This window comes from Moschus berezovskii, chromosome 9, assembly GCF_049115385.1.
Source record: "Moschus berezovskii isolate FMDL1 chromosome 9, NW_MosBer_1.0, whole genome shotgun sequence".
Taxonomy (NCBI): domain Eukaryota; kingdom Metazoa; phylum Chordata; class Mammalia; order Artiodactyla; family Moschidae; genus Moschus; species Moschus berezovskii.
This window is the reverse complement of record NC_142468.1, coordinates 100,419,281-100,440,142: the sequence shown is the minus strand read 5'-3', so window position 1 is coordinate 100,440,142 and position 20,862 is coordinate 100,419,281. Positions and strand designations below refer to the sequence as shown.

General features: G+C 38.4%; 2 pseudogenes; both read right to left on the bottom strand.

The window, feature by feature from the left end:
* Positions 1–2,861: 2,861 nt before the first annotated feature.
* LOC129563362 (olfactory receptor 4K15-like) lies at positions 2,862–3,858 on the bottom strand (annotated as a pseudogene).
* An 11,508-nt stretch (positions 3,859–15,366) lies between these two features.
* LOC129563400 (olfactory receptor 4K15-like) lies at positions 15,367–16,330 on the bottom strand (annotated as a pseudogene).
* Between the last annotated feature and the right edge of the window lie 4,532 nt (positions 16,331–20,862).

Sequence of the window (20,862 nt, the reverse complement as noted above, 5' to 3'; positions counted from 1 at the left end):
GTATTACCTGATGAGGTCAAGCAAAGGTGTATTAACTTCAAGAAAAAAAAAAAAAGAAGTTTACTTGAATCATTTCTTCTTCTTGCCAATTATGAGTGTGTTCAACTAAATTAATTTGTATGACACTCTCAGTTTTCTAATTGGTGAAAGAAGGTTACACTATGAGTAAAAATTGAATGTTAAATTTAGTTCGAAAATGTAACCTTCTTTTGAAAATTCAAAATAATGATTTTATACTTTTAGAGAGCCTTAAAATATGTATTCTCAATTATGTTTTATTGGTCAACGTAAATTAAGAGGGCATGACATGGAGATAGGGGGGAGAATACATCGAGCAAAGTCACACATTTAACACTATCAGAAAAAAGTCCTCTCTTTATATATGGAGAGATGTCTGTTTTTGTATGTACTCTTTGAATCCCCAACTTTAAGTGTCAATTCTGAACTTTGATTTAATACACTGAAATATGTAAACATTACTTGTGGCGTCACATTTTAGTATTTGTAACATTGTTAAAGTAAATATGCAAATCTATTTGGTTTCTGAGTTCAGATGAGTTCTGCAACATAACCTATGTGCTCTTTGACCTCTAAGTTTGATTCGTTTGCAATGAGACTTTAGATTGCAAGAAATAATCTGCCAAAAAATTTATCTCAGTGTAATTAGTTCCTTAGTTCAGATAAATATAGCTTGAATAGCAAGGAATACAGTTGTTTGTGTTTGTATACATATATGAAGAAAGAGACAGGGAATGAGGTCTACAATCAGAAGGACTTATTCTGTCAACTAAAATGGTGAGAACTGTGCCAAGTTCTCCTCATCTGTAAAATTTATGACAATAATGATACCAGATAAAATGATGACTAGACAATAACTGTAAATTATTACTATCCTAAAACTTGAAAATACCATTTACATATTATCCATATGGGTATTTTGTACATCTCCATATTTACCAAGTAGATTGGAAGAAGCTTGAATTTGATCACTTATTTTTAGGAAAAGAAGACTTTTATTGACGTATAGTTGATTTACAATATTATATTAGCTTCAGGAGTACAGCATACTGATTCAGTATTTTTACAGTTTATATTCCATTAGAAGTTATTACAGGATAATGGCTATAATACTCTGTGCTATACAGTGCATCCCTGTTGCATATCTATTTTATAAACAGTCATTTGTGTATTTTTGGCTTCCCTGGTGGCTCAGACAGCCTGCAATGCTGGAGACCTGGGTTGGATCCCTGGGTTGGGAAGATCCCTGGAGAAGGAAATGGCAACCCACTCCAATACTCTTGTCTGGAAAATTCCATGGATGGTGAAGCCTGGTAGGCTACAGTCCACGGGGTCACAAAGAGTCGGACATGACTGAACGACTTCACTTTCACTTTCACACAGTCATTTGTATCTCTTAATTTCAGACCCCTAACAGGCCCCTCTCCCATTTCTTCTCCCCACTCGTAATCACTAGTTTGCTTTCTATATCTGTGAGTGTGTTTCTGTTTTACTGTATGCCTTCATTTGCTTACTTTTTAAATAATGCACATAAATGATATCATAGTGTATTTGTTTTTCTGTGTCTAACTTATTTGACTAAATGTAATATTCTCTAGGTCCATCCACGTTGCTGCCAAAGACAGAATTTCATTCTTTTATATGGCTGAGTAATATTCCATTGCTTTATATATATATATATATATATATATAATAACATCTTTTTTATTCATTTATCTATTGATGGACACTTGGGTTACTTCTAATAATGGCTATTGTAAACAGGGCTACTATGAATATCAAGGTGTGTATATCTTTTTGAATTAGTCCTTTCATTTTTTCCAGATGTGTGTGTGTGTGTGTACAGTGGAATTGCTAAATCATATGCCAGTTCTATTTTTAGTTTTTTTAAATGCTGTTTTTTACTGCACCAATTTACATTTCCATCAATAATCTACAAGGGTCCCCTTAGAAAAAGAAGACTTTTAATATTATGGTTGGTGTCCATAGTGCTGCTGCTACTGCTGCTGCTAAGTCACTTCAGTCGTGTCCGACTCTGTGCGACCCCATGGACTGTAGCCTACCAGGCTCCTCTGTCCATGGGATTTTCTAGGCAAGAGTACTGGAGTAGGTTGCCTTTGCCTTCTCCATAGTAGGTTGCCTCAAAATGTGCCTCAGTGGCATACTGATTATTAAAGTTACTATTTTGATTCTTAAAGTTACTTAAGAAATGACCATTGCAAGAAGGACACTCTGACTGACCTACATGTCTGTCTGCTGAAAGTATGAACTCTCTTATATGAGGGGTTGCACCCTCTGTATCTGGAGGTAGAAAGACACACTTATCACCAAAGACAGGGAATTGGACCAAGAAGCCTACAGAAGCAAACCTGGTTACTTCTTTACTTTACTGTCCCAAGTGCAAACTCTGCTTAGATTCTTCACTAACTGGGCACCCAAATCCTAAGTTTCTTTGTCCTGTCAATTCCTCACAAATTTGTTGTTTTTTGTTTGTTTTTTGTCGAAAATGTATAAAAGCTGCCTACTTTGGCCTCTTATTAGGTTTCATCTCTATGAGAGCTTCACGTGGATGAATTAAAATGTGTTTCTTTTTCCCCTGTTAATCTTTGTGTCAGTTTTTTTACTAGTTTATCCACAAGACCTCACAAGGGTAATAGGAAAAATACACCCCACCCCTTCCCAACATTATAATTTTGCCATGAAATGTAAAAAAATTATTTCACAAGCAAAAGACAGGGTGTCCTATTCTTCTATTATGTAAGATAGCTAGTTTGCTGTTCTATAAGCAAAAGATAGGAAAAGGAAGAAAATGTGTCCGATGGTATCTGAGACACAGCAGTAATTCACAGAAGAGGGCACACCGACCTGGCTATCATCACGGGCTGTGTTCGCCCCAAAGGAGAACTGGAAGACCGCTGGGAACGCGCCTGTTGGTGCCCCAGTTTCTGCCCTGCTGATATTACCTCCTTATTTCTCAAGGTGTAGATCGAGGGGATTAAAAGAGGAGTGAAAACTGTATAAAATATTGAGAGGAGCTTATCCACTGGGGGACTGCTAAAGGCCAGGCGTAAATAAAGATGCAGGGCCCGAAGAGGAGGGTTGCTACGGCGATGTGGGCAGTCAGGGTGGCCCTTGCCTTGGCCATGCCCGCTGAGGAACGCCGCCGCACAGTGCCCAGGATGACCGTGCAGGAGACCAGCAAGAGCCCAAAGGAGCACACGGCCATTAGAGCGCTGTCTGACAGCATCAGGACCTCCAGAGTGAAGGTGTCTGTGCAGGCAAGTGTGATAACCAGGGGCAGGTCACAGAGAACACTGTCCACTCTGTTGGGGCCACAGAATGGGCGGTTTACTGTGAAGACCAACTGACCGACTGAGTGCAGAACCCCAGTGAGCCAGGAGCCCACCACGAGGCTGATGCGCTTGCGCACATTCATGATGGTGACATAATGCAGGGGCGACATATGGCCACGTATCTATCGTATGCCATGGCCACAAGGAGCATCATCTCACCACTGGCAAAGACATGCAGGAAGAGTATCTGGGCCATGCAGCCTTCAAAGGAGATGGTCCTGTGCTCCACGAGGAAGTCAGCAATCATTTTGGGGGAAGCAAAGGTGGACAGACACACGTCAGTGAAGGAGAGGTTACTGAGTAGAAAGTGCATGGCTGTGTGTAGGGAGGGTTCAGAGAAGATTGTGAGCACTATGAGCAGGTTCCCCAGCACAACAGATAAATAGAAAAGTGTAAAAAATGCAAAATAGAAAAGTTGTAGCTCTCGAGAACCTGAAAGACTGTGCAACACAAACTCAGTCACTCCTGAATTATTTTCTTGGTCCATGGTTTCAAATTTCTGAAACTGGGTCGGAAATGTTCCTGTAAAGTAAAATAGAAATATATCATAGGATTGGGAGAGAAAATGAGCAAGGCCAAGCTTGGTGTCAAATCCCTCTCAACATACTTACATTCCTTATTAGCACATTAAATACATGTTGTATACAATCATTTATTTTTTAATGACTGGATAACTTGGCATTCATCTCTGCATTGGAGCATGATAGTTTTATTCTAAAAATAGAAGTTTACCAGACATCTCAATTCCTGAAACAAGAAAGAAACTCTAGATTCATACTGACAGCTTTCAAATACTATGCCTTGTAATTTCTAGCAATATGACCTTGGGTATATTAATTAAACTCTCTGGGCTTCACTTTTTGCAACTGTAAACTGGAGAAAATAATAATATATGACTCATAAGATTTTTGTAAAAATTAAAAGAATTACAAGTGTCCCTTGCTTATTGAAAGTTTGCTTTACAGAAAAAGACTTGTATTAGTGCCTGTGTTGCTAACATAAATTCAAAGAAGACTTTTGCTTTTATAAAAAATGGATAAAAGCAAAAATAGTGTTTGGCATTTATTTTACAGTAAGTTGTTATAGAGGTGTCAAGATCCATGAATAGCAAGAAGTGGCACTGCCAAGCTTCTTCCCAGGACTACACTTAGGTTCTTAGCATCTGGCCAGCATACCTGTGAACTGTATCTGGGAGTGTCTGTGTTTTATCTCAGGTCATTTGTGCATCCATTAGCAAGTTATGTCCTAAGGTAATTACTGCTTCACTTTATGCATTTTTGCTTGCAAATGTTTCACTGATATGCCCTATTTTTGGATTGTAGGGAATATCTATATAATATTAATAGATAAAACACTTACTGTTAGCCCAAGTTCATGCACCTGACACACAGAGAGTTCAAACAAACCAAAATATCAGAGTTTGTAGCAGAGAAAGCTTTATAGAAGGGCCATGAAAGGAGATGGGTGACTCAAGCCCCAAAATATAGGCATTTTTAAAAGCCAGATGAGGGAGAAGGGTCACACGGTTTGTGATCATCCATCTCATGCACAATCCTCTGATTGGCTGATGGCAAGGCAACAGGGTAGTGCCAAAGGGGTTAACAATACCAGTCCTTAGGCTCCAGGAGGCCTGGGGCTATGCGCTCCTGGTCATCAAGTACTTAGCATCTTCCATTGGATAAAACAACTCAGGAAATGTGCATCAAATACTATTACCTAGGTACTTCAGAGAGTAGCTAAAGCAGAGGCTGTGGGGGAAGGCCTCATAAAGTCCTCCTCTGTTAAACTTATAACAATACTTGGCCCATAAAAGCTATTCAACAGTTGTTAGGTACAATGCCTTTGTTTCATCTATGATAAAATATTTGCATGTGTTAATTAATGTAGTACGTAAATATCAAAGTGTGATATTTGATATCATCCCACTTAAGAGAATGGTTATTCCATGCACTTTAGTGGCACCTCTTTACACAAAGACCATTTTCCACCTTAGGCAAAATAATCAAGATAGTAAATAAAGTCTATCTTTGGAGAATTCCACGGACAGAGGAGCCTGGTGGGCTACAGGCTCTGTAGTCACAGAGTCAGACACCACTGAGCGACTATAACTGCACTTCACTTAGTTCTTCTGTCTCTACTTTCCTTTGACCATCAACTCAGTGGACCTTTCCCCTTTTGACTGCTCCAACTTAAGAATTCAAGGTCATCACACTCCTTTCCACAGATACCTGGTAAAACCTGCAGGCAGATAAAGTAGTGTTCTTCACTGTCCAAACCTCTGTTTCTTTATCTGAAATTAAGGAAACTTTCTAGAGCAGTCTGAGACCCATGTACTAAAATCATCTGTATACAAAACTCTTGCTAATGTTATACTCACAGAAAAGCTTATAAAGGTCTACCCTAAAGTGTTAATGGTGGTTATCTCTGAGTGAAAGAATGCAATAAATTTATGCCTTATAATTTTTATGTTTGCTGAAGTTTTTTGTTGTTGCTCTGCGATAAGCATATGTTATCTTTCCAATCAGAAAAGTCAAGTAAAGAATAAGAATAAAAAGTATCTGTGATGAGAACACAGAGATAACTGTATATATAAAAGGTATACCATTACATACACAGTACATATTATTTTAAACGTACCACTTATCAATATATAATAAATATCTCCCAGGTCAATAGAGTGATTTTATACCACTTTTAAAATATATTTGTTGTATTTTATTATATGGACATTTTAAATTTTCTTTATTATTAATGTATAATAACCTTGCTTTTATTTAGCTATAACGGAAGAGAAAACGTTAAAATTTTACATAGCCTCCTACTCCTTCTGCCTCTGTAACTCAGCTTGCTCCTTGCAAAGTCTGGATCGCGTAGGTCTCAGAAAGTGGGGACTCACAATACTAGGAACTGGAGCTTATCTCACTCACCCTTGTCCTGTTCTTTGCAATCGCCCAGCCCCTGCAAACCGGCAAACCCACTTAATCATGCTTGTCCATGTATAAAAGCTCTGTAACCCCTTCGTTCAGGGCTCAGAGCTTAGAGTGATAACTCCTCTGGGCCCACCAGCATAATAAACCTGAGTTCTCCAACTCTCCAAGTGTGGTGTTTGGTTTCTCGAGTACTGGTTTCTTCAACATAATTTTATGATTATATACATTATTTATTTAGGATACATCGTTATAATTATGCACTTCAGAGTTTTTAAATTAACTATACCAAAATTTATCTCACTAAAATGATATTTCAGAATGCCCATTCTTCACCTCCCATCTTCTTGACAAGACAGTGTATTATAGTTTGGTTTTTTAATTTTGATAATTTGCTATATGAAACTGCATCTTGGGAATTCCCTGGCAGTCCAGTGGTTAGGACTCCATGCTTTCAGTGCTGTGGGTCTGGTTTAAATCCCTGGTGAGGAAACTAAGATGCTACAAGCCACACAATACAGCTCCCCAAAGAAAAGAAAATGCATCTCACTGATATATGAATGTATTTAATGATTATTAGTGGGGTTAACCACTAATCCCTGAATTGTCCATTTGTACTTTTTTCACTCCACAATTGCTTTTCCACGTCTTTTGCCCATTTTCTAATGGACTCTTCATCTTTTTAATGTGTATTTATGAAGACACATATTAATGCATATCTTTTTTACAAATACCTTTTAAATATCACTAAAAGGGTGAGGGAAGGTAAGGAATGAAAATTTTCAGCATACCTCTGGAATAACTCCATGAAATTTCTATTCCATCTAGTTAGTCTAATACCAGACTAAGGAACCTTATAAATAAGCTAATCTCTTTTGCATGTTCCTTGTAATAGGAAATATCTTATCCCTCACTTTAATGCCTTAAAATAAGAAAGCCTCACTATAAGGACTTTCCAGAGAAAGATAAAAATACCAGAGCTTCCTTTGATCAGAAGATAGTCTAAGATACTTTTTTTTTTATTACCTAAGGGAGGACCTACTTTTGCATTCCAATCCCCTATAATGAAAAGTACATCATTTTTTGGTGTTAGTTCTAAAAGGTCTTGTAGGTCTTCATAGAACCGTTCAACTTCAGTTTCTTCATTGTTACTGGTCAGAGCATAGACTTGGATTACCGTGATATTGAATGGTTTGCCTTGGAAATGAACAGAGATCATTCTGTCATTTTTGAGATTGCATCCAAGTACTGAATTTCAGACTTTCATTGAACATGATGGTTACTCCATTTCTTCTAAGGGATTCCTGCCCACAGTAGTAAGTACAATGTTCATCTGAGTAAAATTCACCCATTCCAATCTATTTTACTTCACTGATTGCTAAAATGTCAATGTTCACTATTCCAATTTGCCTTGATTCATGGACCTAACATTCCAGGTTCCTATGCAATATTGCTCTTTATAGCATCGGACCTTGCTTCTATTATGAGTCACGTCCACAACTGGGTGTTGTTTTTGCTTTGGCTCCATCCCTTCATTCTTTCTGAAGTTCTTTCTCCACTGATCTCCAGTAGCATATTGGTCACCTACCGACCTGGGGAGTTCATCTTTCAGTGTCCTATCTTTTTGCCTTTTCATACTGTTCATGGGATTCTCAAGGCAAGACTACCGAAGTGGTTTGCCATTCCCTTCTCCAGTGGACCACATTTTGTCAGAACTCTCCACCATGACCTGTCCATCTTGGATGGCCCTACATGGCATGGCTTTGTTTCACTGAGCTATTTCACATCCTAAAAGATGATGCTGTGAAAGTGCTGCACTCAGTATGCCAGCAAAATTGGAAAACTCAGCAGTGGCCACAGGACTGGGAAAGGTCAGTTTGCATTCCAATCCCAAAGAAAGTCAATGCCAAAGAAGGCTCAGACTACCACACAATTGCACTCATCTCACACGCTTGTAGAGTAATGCTTAAAATTCTCCAAGCCAGGCTTCAGCAATATGTGAACCATGAACTTCCAGATGTTCAAGCTGGTTTTAGAAAAGACAGAGGAACCAGAAATCAAATTTCCAATATCCTCAGGATTATCGAAAAGGCAAGAGAGTTCCAGAAAAACATCTATTTCTGCTTTATTGACTATGCCAAAGCCTTTGACTGTGTAGCTCACAATAAAACTGTGGAAAATTCTTCAAGAGATGGGAATGTCAGACCACCTGACCTGTCTCTTGAGAAACCTATATGCAGGACAGGAAGCAACAGTTAGAATTGGACATGGAACATCAGATTGGTTCCAAATAGGAAAAGGAGTACATCAAGGCTATATTTTGTCACCCTGCTTATTTAACTTATATGAAGAGTACATCATGAGAAATGCTAGGCTGGAGGAAGCACAAGCTGGAATCAAGATTGCCAGGAGAAATATCAATAACCTCAGATATGCAGATGACACCACCTTACAGCAGAAAGCGAAGAGGAACTAAATAGTCTCTTTATGTGGGTGAATGAGGAGAATGAAAAAGTTGGCTTAAAACACAACATTCAGAAAAAAAATATCATGGCATCCAATCCCATCTCTTCATGGCAAATAGATGGAGAAACAGTGGAAACAGTGGCACACTCTGATTTTTTGGGCTCCTAAATCAGTGCAGACTGTGATTGCAGCCATGAAATAAAAAAACGCTTACTCCATGGAAGAAAAGATATGACCAACCTAGACAGCATATTAAAAAGCAGAGGCATTACTCTGCCAACAAAGGTCTGTCTAGTCAAGACTGTTTTTCTCGTAATCATGTATGGAAGTGAGAGTTGGACTATAAAGAAAGCTAAGCACCGAAGAATGGATACTTTTGAACTGTGGTGTTGGAGAAGACTCTTGAGAGACCCTTGGACTGCAAGTGACTGCATCCCTTAGGATACAACCAGTCCATCCTAAAGGAAATCAGTCCTGAATATTCATTGGAAGGACTGCTGTTGAAGCTGAAACTCCAATCCTTTTGCCACCTGATGCGAAGAGTGACTCATTTGAAAAGACCCTGATGCTGGGAAAGATTGAAGATGAGAGGAGAAGGGGACGACAGAGGATGAGATAGTTGGATGGCATCATCGACTCAATAGATATGAGTTTGAGTAAACTCAGGGAGTTGGTGATGGACAGGGAGGCCTGGTGTGCTGCACTCCATGGGGTCGCAAAGAGTCAGACACAACTGAGCAACTGAACTAAACTGAACCAACTGAGGGTTCTGTAATTGATTTGTTGGAAAATGAAATGCGACTCACAATTTCAGTATAGGAGAATATGATTAGGAGTATGCATCTGATCGGAGAAGGCAATGGCAAGCCACTCCAGTACTCTTGCCTAGAAAATCCCATGGACGGAGGAGCCTGGTAGGCTGCAGTCTGTGGGGTCGCTAAGGGTTGGACACGACTGAGCGACTTCACTTTCACTTTTCACTTTCACACATTGGAGAAGGAAATGGTAACCAATTCCTGTGTTCTTGCCTGGAGAATCCCAGGGACGGGGGAGCCTGGTTGGCTTCCGTCTATGGGGTCACACAGAGTCGGACACGACTGAAGTGACTTAGCAGCAGCAGCAGCAGCATGCATCTGATGGTTGTGGAAATGACAAGAGGAGAGAAAGGCTAGAGGAGAATAATTGCAATTGGAAGTTATACCTCAGGAATTCCTTATATGCCTTCGGAAGTCAAGATGGGTATGTGCAAAGAAGAACAAAGGGATTAAACATTACAGGAATAAGTTATTCAGACTTATTCAGTTGATTGCAAGCAAGGACCGTGAGAGAGGGAGGGAAATCAGAATGAGAAGACAAATCAGAATGTAAAAATCCTGGAAGAGCCAGGAAGACTTTACAGCCCATGGAATTTCAAACTCTGATTCATGGAACCCTGGATGTGTTGTGCAGATGCCCCCATGTGCTCTTAAAGGGGACTGAAAACTCCAAATCTTATCTCCTCCAATCCACTATAATCATGTTAGCTTTACATTCATCTGTTTTCATAGTTCAGTTCAGTTCAGTGGCTCAGTCGTGTCCGACTCTCCACGACCTCATGAATCACAGCACGCCAGGCCTCCCTGTCCATCACCAACTCCCGCAGTTCACTCAAACTCATGTCCACAGAGTCGGTGATGCCATCCAGCCATCTCATTCTCTGTCGTCCCCTTCTCCTCCCGCCCCCAACCTTTCCCAGCATCAGAGTCTTATCCAGTGAGTCAACTCGTCGCATGAGGTGGCCAAAGTATTGCAGTTTCAGCTTTAGCATCAGTCCTTCCAGTGAACACCCAGGATTGATCTCCTTTAGAATGGACTGTTTGGATCTCCTTGCAGTATAAGGGACTCTCAAGAGTCTTCTCCAACACCACAGTTCAAAACATCAAGATCCCTCAATTCCATAATAAATAAAAGTGTTCCAGTGCTTATTTTTTTATGGCTGAGAAAAAAATTAATTTAGCTAGGTTTCCTTCTTCTGTACATGATGAAATGGGATTCAAGAACGTTAAACTGTGGGAAAGATTTGACTCTAAAAACTGTGCTTCCTGACTGAAAACTCAAACTTTTCTACAGATTTGCTCAGTCAGCGGAAGTATCAGAAAAAGGGTGCTGCTTCCTGCGGTAGGAATATTTGATAGACTTAGGTATTCATTTCCGGTTGTTTATATAGCATTGTATGAGGGTGGGGAGGGAAGGGGAAGCATTTTTGCTTAGAACCTTTCTATGGTTTGGAGAAAGAAATGAGGATTAAATATCAGTTGTGGAATGAGTAGCTTTTTACTCCCACTATGTTTATGCAGAGTAGTTTGTTTTTCTTTTCTTTTTTGCTTTAAATAGCATTAAGACCAATTTATTCAATAACATTTTTGCATGCCTACCAAATGGCCACCTCATGAGAAGAGTTGACTCACTGGAAAAGACTCTGATGTTGGGAGGGATTGGGGGCAGGAGGAGAAGGGGATGACAGAGAATGAGATGGCTGGATGGCATCACCGACTCGATGGACGTGAGTTTGAGTGAACTCCGGAAGTTGGTGATAGACAGGGAGGCCTGGCGTGCTGTGATTCATGGGGTCACAAAGAGTCAGACATGATTGAGTGACTGAACTGAACTGAACTGAACCAATTACCACGGAATTTTCCAAGCTTAGTGGATGTAGCAGTGAATGAAACAAAGCTGCTGTCCTCACTTAAGCTTTTACTGGGTAGTTGGGAGAAACAAACAAATCTATTGTAAGGAAATAAGTACATGATATAATGAGTTTAAGTGCTATGGAGCAAAATATAAAACAGTGAAACATGATAAGTATTGTTGAAAACATTGCACTTGTAGATAGAGTTGTCACAGAAAACTTCACTGAAAAGATTACTTTAAGAGGAAACCTGAAGGAAATGAAGAGATAAGCATACAGATTTCAAAAGGAAGAAAGTTTCTTCCACAAAGAGGGGATATCAAATGCAAAGAGCCTGGTATAGGTGCTTGGAATTTCCAAAAACAGTAACAAGACAAGGATGATTGAAGCGGGGTTAAGTGTGAGAAGTGGTGGAGTTAAGATCAGAAAGGTAACAAGGGATAAGGGTATTGGGACTTAGAGTTGGTCTTGACAACTTTAGTTTCAACGTGCAGGAAATGGAGGAACACTTTGGAGTGTTTTGGGCAAAGAAGTGACAAATTTTATCATGATTACTTTGGCTGCTATATTAGAGTATACTGAAGGCTAAGACTGGAAGCATGGAAACTTACCAGGTAAGAAGTTGTCACTGGAGTGACATCATAGTGTGCTTTTGGATCGTAATGCTTAATAATCTCCAAAATAACTGCCTTTTCAGTTTGCTGCCCTTTAAACCAACGTTCAGACACCACATTAGGGCTCAGCAATTACCTGATTCATAACAGGTATGATGGAGGTTTTGTTCTAATTTTATTGTTATTGCTGTGCAGTCCCCTAGGCATGTCCAACTCTCTGTGACCCCATGGACTGCAGCGCCCCGAGCTTCCCTGTCCTTCGCTCTCACCCAGAGTTTGCTCAACTCACGTCCACTGAGTCAGTGATGCCTCAGTCTCACCCTTTGCTGTCCTTGTCTTATTGCCAAGTGTCTAAAGTTCATGTCTGTGTGTATAAATCTTTTATGGGTCTGCATGTAAGTAATATCATACAGTGCTTGTGTTTCTCTGTCTGACTTATTTCACTTAGTGTAACACCCTCAAACTTCATCTATGCTGGTGCAAATGGTTGAGCAGTATTCCATTGTATATATAAGTATACTGCTTCTTCTTTATCTGTTCATCTGTTGATGGACACTTAGGTTGCTTCCATATCTTGGCAATAGTAAATAATGAGGCTACAAACACTGGGGTTCATGTATCATTCTGAATTAGTGTTTGGGGAAGGAGGTTTTCTTTGAATATATATTCAGAAGTGAAATTGTTTGGTCACATGGTAGCTCTATTCTTTAGTTTCTTGAGAAACCTCCATACTGTTTCCCACAGTGACTATACCAATGTACATTCACATCAACAGTGTACAAGGGTTCCCTTTTCTCCAGATCCTCACCACTCGTTGTTTATCTACCTATTGGCCATCAGCATTTCCTCTTTGGAAAAATGTCTACTCAGTTCTTCTGTCCATTTTTAAATCAGGTCATTGCTTTATTTGATGCTGAATTGTATGACACTTCTCACATATTTTGGCTGTTAACCCCTTATCAGCCATATTTGCAAATATTTTATCCCATTCAGTAGGTTGTGTTTTTGTTTTGTTGATCAGTTCCTTTGGTGTGAAAAAGCTTTTAAGTTTAATTAGGTCCCATTTGTTTATTTTTTCCTTTGATTTAGGAGATAGGTCCAAAAAATATTGCTACGATTTATGTCAAAGTGTGTTTTGCTTATATTTTCTTCTAGGAGTTTTATGGATCTAGTCTTATATAGGTCTTTAATATATTTTGAGTTTATTTTTGCATGTGGTGTTAGAATGTTCTAATTTTATTCTTTTACATGTAGCTGTCCAGTTTTTCCAGCCCCACTCATTGAAGAGACTGCCTTTATTTTTTTTTTTTAACAAGATGAAATGTGTTTAGAGCAATACCTCTCGCATGGTGAATATTCTACTAGCTATTATAATGGTATTTTCTACCACATATTCTGATACATAAAATGTATGTATTGATCAAATATCCCTTAAAAATAACTGGGAAAAGATTACTTAAAAGGAGAATATATTATTATTAGAATTACTAATTAATACTTCAAGAGGGAAATTTTAATTGTAGGAGGACAGATTAATTACTATAAAATGAGAAGGAAACAGAAATGTTCCCAAAATTAAAACACTATTTATTTGAATAATTCTTCATCTGCTAACAAAATACAGAAAAGTAAATGGTTGTGCCTTGAATAGATAAGACTGTCTTTTCTCGATGGTATATTCTTGCTTCCTTTGATGTAGGTTCAGTTCAGTTCAGTTAAGTCGCTCAGTCGTGTCCGACTCTCTGCGACCCCATGAATCACAGCACGCCAGGCCTCCCTGTCCATCACCAACTCCCGGAGTTCACTCAAACTCATGTCCACAGAGTCGGTGATGCCAGCCAGCCATCTCATTCTCCGTCGTCCCCTTCTCCTCCCATCCCCAACCTTTCCCAGCATCAGAGTCTTTTCCAGTGAGTCAACTCGTCGCATGAGGTGGCCAAAGTATTGCAGTTTCAGCTTCAGCAGCAGTCCCTCCAATGAACACCCAGGATTGATCTCCTCTAGAAGACTGGACTGGTTGGATCTCCTTGCAGTATAAGGGACTCTCAAGAGTCTTCTCCAACACCACAGTTCAAGAGCATCGATTCTTCGGCGATCAGCTTTCTTCACAGTCCAACTCTCACATCCATACATGACCACGGGAAAAACCATTGCCTTGACTAGACGGACCTTGGTTGGCAAAGTAATGCCTCTGCTTTTTAATATACTATCAAGGTTGGTCATAACTTTCCTTCCAAGGAGTAAGCATCTTTTAATTTCCTGGCTGCAATCAGCATCTGCAGTGATTTTGGAGCCCCAAAAATAAAGTCTGACACTGTTTCCACTGTTTTTCCATCTATTTCCCATGAAGTGATGGGACCAGATGCCATGATCTTTGTTTTCTGAATGTAAATCACTGCAGACAGTGAATGCAGGTATGAAATTAAAAGATCCTTGCTCCTTGGAAGGAAAGCTCTGACAGACCTAGACAGCATATTAAAAAGCAAAGAAATCACTTTGCCAACAAAGGTCTGAATAGGCAAAGATATGTTTTTACCAGTACTCACGTGCAGTTGTGAGCACAGAAGAATTGCTGAGTGCAGAACCGTGACGACTTTCGAATTGTGGTGTTGGAGAAGACTCTTGAGAGTCCCTTGGACTGCAAGGAGATTGAACCAGTCAATCCTAAAGGAAATCAACCCTGAATATTCACTGGAAGGACTGATGCTGATACTGAAACTCCAATACTTTGGCCAGCTAATGCGAAGAGCCAACTCATTGAAAAAGACTCTGATGCTGGGAAAGATTGAGGGCAAAAGGAGAAGAGGGCAGCAGAGGATGAGATGATTAGATAACATCACTGACTCAATGGACATGAATTTGAGCAAAGTCCAGGAGAAAGTGAAGGACAGGGAAGTCTGGCGTGCTGCAGCCCATTAGGCCACAAAGAGTCAGACATGACTTAGCAACTAAACAATAACAAATTGACAATAATTGCATGTGTTTATTTCTAGGCTCTCTATTCTGTTCCATTGATCTATATGTCTGTGTTTGTGCTGGTAACATACTCATACAATTTAAATTATACAATAGTTTGTGAAATATCTTGTCACTGACATTAGGTAGCAAATATAAGCAAATTAACTATAAACTATAAAACTATATCAAAAATAATTGTAGCTAGAGAATGCATAATTGTACATAAGCTTCTTTACTATAGATATTTAACAAAGAACTTGTATTACCTTTATCACTTTAAGCAAATAAAGTATTTTTAAAAAACGATGGTGGTCACCAAGAAAGGAGACAATCCATGTTTCCTTGAGTATGTTTCTGTCTACTCACCTCAACACATCTAGTCTTAGGGGAGAGAGTTGAGAAGGCAGCCTGGAACATACATAGCGGGTCTTCAGTTTACGCATTGCCAATTTCACCTGTTTCTCAATGTGTAGATAATGGGGTTCAGTATAGGTGTGAACACTGTAGAGAACACAGAAAGGACTTTATCCACTGGGAAGCTGCTGAAAGGCCAGGCATAGATGAAGATACAGGGCCCAAAAAAGAGGGTAACCACAGTGATGTGGGCAGTCAGAGCGCTGCGGGCCTTGGTCATGTCCACTGAGGAACGGCGTTGCACAGTGACCAGGATGACCGCGTAGGAGACCAGCAAGAGCAGGAATGAAGCCACCCCCATGAGACCACTGTCCAAAGCATCAACACTTCAGGGACATACACATCCAAGCAGGCAAGTCTGATGACCAAAGTAAGGCCACAGTAATAACTGTTCACATTTGGACCACAGAAGGGCAGGTTTACAGTGAAAGCTAGTTGGCTCAAGGAGTGCATGACCCCAATCACCCAAGAGCCTACTACCAGACCTGTACATTTGCACAAGTTCATGATGGTTGCATAATGGAGAGGTTTGCATATGGCTCCATATCTGTCATATGCCATAGCTACAAGGAGCACCATCTCACCACCAGCAAAGACATGGAGTAAGAATATCTGGGCCATGCAGCCCTCAAAGGAGATGGTCTTGGGTTCATGAAGGAAATCATGAATCATCTTGGGGGTTGCATAAGTGGCCAGAAAGACATCAAAAATGGAAAGATTACTGAGCATTATGTACATAGGTGTATGCAGGGCAGGTTCAGAGATCACTGTGAGTACAATGAGGAGGTTGCCCAGCACAACGAGGATATACAAGAAATAAAACAACATGAAGAAGAAATACTGGAGCTCCCAGGAACTGGAGAGCCCCAGCAACACAAACTCAGCCACCCTAGAATTATTTTCTTGGTTCATGAAGTACCTACAAAGAGAAACATTGATCTTTATCAAGAGCAGGAAAAGTAGACCCTGATCCTAAAGGGTTCTTCTAAACATTCATTTAAAATGCTCTGGAGTTGCTCCTAATAGAAAATGTTTTATCTATAATTTTAACAAAGAGATCCTTCTCTCAATTATCCTTACTGATGAAGGATAGCTAAGAGGTGCAGATGCAGTAAATCAACACTTTATTTTATACATTTGTGCGTCAAATATGATGCTAAGCAAAAAAATAAATCTACATTGCAAATACAACAATTAATAGGAGGAGCTAAGGTATCCAGAATTTTGTATTGCCTTCTTGCCTGGCTAATTGTCATTATCCATTTGGGATTATCCACAAGCAGCTTCAATTCTTAGAGAAGTCTCAGAGGCCACACTTACAAGGAAAAGAACTGTGATTTTTACTGTGAGGGTCTCTCTCCTCTTGCCTCTATCCTTTCTCTATTACTTAATTTCCACTACCACATCATTAAAACCATTTAATATATGTTGTCTCTGAAGTTATTATAGCTGTTTTGGTTTGAAATACGGTCCTTTGAAGCTAACATTGTATCATATGAAAAGAAGTAAACTGAGATGACCAGAATATAGTACAGAATATCAACAGATAAGGTGACAGCCATGAAATGCAAAGATCTGATTTATTAACATAGATCATTTGAAGGTCAAGTGTAGCATTTCACTTATCAATTCAGAAACCTTCCAAAAGATGACTTTTATTCAGTATATGGAATTTCTAGGTTTTGTCTAGAATTTCTCAGACCTAGTGAAATAAGATATATCCTTTAAAAAATATCCAGCTACACAACGATTTCTAATTAGACAAAAGTTGAGATAAGCAATAAGTGAAAACACGAATAACAAGATAATACACAATTGAGCAAATAAACACTTTGTCAATAGATTATAAAATAATCCTTTCTGCCTATGTTCTCTCTGCAGCTTCTTTGGAAGAATGCAGAGAGAGCTTTTAAGAAGATAGACTTTGAGAATTCCTTTAAAAAAATTTGCTTTTTTTTTTAAGAAAAAGTTTCTCACTTTTCATTTTCTATGTTATAATTAGAAGTGATAAGGGTCAGTATCTATAAAAAATAGTGTAAAAAGCATAATGTCAGTGGGCAAAACTGTTTAGTTTGGAAGTGTTTTCACATACATTTTGTGTGCATTAAAGTACTTATAATAATCTGGTGAGGAGATGATTATTGTCCATATTTTTCATATGTGGAAATTGAGTATTAGAAAAGTTAACTAATGTGCTCAATATTATATTACTAGTCAGCAACACATCCAGAACCTCATCCCAGGGCTTTAAAACCCTTACCACAATCCTTGATAATAGAGTCTCTAATAGAATCTAAAAAGTATGGTTTAAGAGTTTGTGACAAATGGAATTATCCAGATTGGAAGATGACAGGAGCTGAGTTTAGACAGTTGATGTAAAGTCACATTTAATATTATTTAATGTACCATAAACGAACTTGATAATAAGGGCCCTTTCTAGTTAAAAAGATAGGAGGTCATATATATTTGGTTAATGCATTTTGCTTAAAGAGATAAGTTTAGGTTTAAAATGTATTAGCCTGGAAAATTTTACTCTCTGATAATATTTTCTAGATGAGTTATTGCTATCTGACGCTTTGCAAAGATTCTCCCAAAAATGTGAATGTAAAAAAATAATCAAGAGAATGAACAATGAATGCTGTGATGAAATAACCTAAGCATTCCAAAGGATATTTAGGTCACTAACTGTCACCTGGAGTGGAACGGGCGTCCTCTATTGCATTCTCTTGTGGGGAAGGGAATTTGTAACCAAAAGGAGTAAGTATAGGTCTAAGTAAGCATTCTTGATCATACCTTTTAATTTTGTCAGTCTCCTATGAAATGACAACTCTCTATTCGTGAAATTGAATGAGAAATTAATGAATGTGGAAGAAGGAGAAGAAAAATGCCAGAAATCCTCAGGGAGAGTAACACTGTATCCTACTGAGTGCCATTTTTGTCTATGTTTTGGACTGGACTGGGATGAACCGCTATAAATACAAAATGTTATGGAGAAAGAACTGGCAACCCACTCTAGTATTCTTGCCTGGAGAATCCCATGGACAGAGAAACCGGGCAGGCTACTGCCTATGGGGTTACACAGAGTCGGACACACCTAAAGCAACTTAGCATGCACATGGATATGCCTCTAGAAAACCTCCTCTGCTCAGAAGACCTTAAAATAAAATTTAAAATTTAGCTTAAATATTACAGATACAGATCTTTAAACCATTTTCCATCATAATCAAAGTAAAATTTTATGTGCCAGACCAACATGGATGTAAATATTATGTGGTTGAGGCAAAAGAATTTCAACTAAATTATAAGTCCAAGCATCACAAGTCATTGCTCCAAGTTTCTTTCTCTAGTTAAAGGTCCCAACGCTTTTTAAAGAAAGAAATCCCGAGCAAGTGGATCAAGCAAGTGCTTGACACTAAATGAAGAAAACATACCAAGTTTACTTATCTACAGATCTCAAGAAAGTTGAAACAAGTTTTGGTTTCTTTCAAATCAAATGCTCCTATAACAAAGCTGAATCAGATGTAAAACTATAAAAAAAAAAAAATATTGACTTAGTCAAACCACCTCTTCTTTACAACACTTTATTTCACCTTTTGCTCAATTTATTATTTCTCTATTTGGTTCAGGACTAGGGAGTGAACTGGGACTGTGGGAGGTCTAATGTGTCCCATGGTGATTCTTTGTCATTAGATGTTTGCTGGTTTGTTGAATAGAGAAAATGGTTTCAGTTCAGAGAACCAAATCATTTTCCGTTTTCCCTCAGCTCCCAGAGCTCTGACCTTGCATCTTACCTCCACTGATGACAGGCACTGTGCTTCAAATTGATTTAGGGAAATCTGACACAAGAACTTATGAAATATTTTATGAAGAATTGGATCTTTAGTGATATTTTCCACCTTAATGAGAATATGGAAAAACTCAGCAGAGAACATCTGATCCCCCACAATAAGAATATATAATAAAGTCCTCTTTTAATCTCAACTATTAAAAATCATTAATAGAGCATTCAATGTGAATATATTTGCATACTTAGCATAAATCCTGTTTATAACATATTATATGAGAATATCATAACCTGGGTTTGATGTTCTCATTTTTTAATGTAGGAGTTTTACACATAGATTTACAAGTGAAACTGACCTGTAGTGTTTTGAAGATGTGCTATCTACATCCAGTTTTGGTGCTGAGACAATGAAAGACTCATAAAACGAGTCAAAATACTCAGAAAAGAATTTTTATTCCCTAGCATTATCTGTTCTTTGAGGTTTTGGAAGATTTTGTACTTAAAATTGAAAGTGTCCTGTGATTTATAGGGTAGCATCTTTAACCTCTTTTTCATTGTGTTCCATATCTATTGATGTCTTCAGTTTTCTTCTCCTTAAGAAAATGTGGCAACTTAAGCTTTTTTAGGAAATTAACAAATTCGTTTGGGTAAATCTGTCATCTTCTACTTTTATATAATATTCTTTAATTGTTTAATCTCCTCAGCATGTGAATTGATGGCCATTTTCTAATCTCCAATGATTACATGGATAGCATAGGTCCTTGATATTTTATTCAGTCCTGGTCTTTTCTTTCCCTTTTTTGGCCTGTCCAAGAACTATTGGGTTGGCCAAAAAAGTTACTTTGGAGTTTTCCATAAGATGTTATGGAAAAACCCAAATGAACTTTTTTGACCAACTCAGTATATTTTTCTTTCACTGATAAATGCACTAAGTCACTTGTTTTTATTTGAAGAACTTCTGTTTTAAAAGTAGAACTATACTGAAATATCTCTCTCACATACTGGCAAAAATTTAAGATTTCACATCATACTGTCTTGACCAGGCTAGAGACACTCTCATATACAGCGAGTGGGTTGCAAAATGCAGAAACTTATAGAAGTGCAGTTAGCAGTATCTATAAAATCATATACATCATTGACCCTTGCATTCAGCAATTTTACTTTGAAGCATAGAGAAAAAACCACAATGAGACATCTGTTGATAAGAATTGAAGCTGGGTAGTGAATACATGGAGAGGAACATGTAGACGTTTTCTTGTGTCTTGTATATTTCCTCAATGTTCAATTATTAAGAAGTTAAAAAGTGACTGCTGCTTTTAACTATATTTATATCACAAATTCTTTGTGTTATATAGATTCTTTTGTTGTCCTGTATTAAAAGCTTCTTGAGTTAAAGTCCAAGTCAATTTGAACTCATTTCATAACAATGTATTATTGCATCTCTTCATCAAATGGTCATTTAATACTAATTTTCAGTTACTAAACTGGAAATTAGGAATACATTGGGGTACATGATAGTACAGTTCCTGACTTCACAGGATATGTATATTCTAAGGCAGAGAGCCGGTGTCTTAACAAAGAACTAAAGTAAAATCGTACTTGTTTTACCACAGAAGAAGTAGATAGTGGTGTGGGTACATTATAGAAGTTGTGGTCTTAA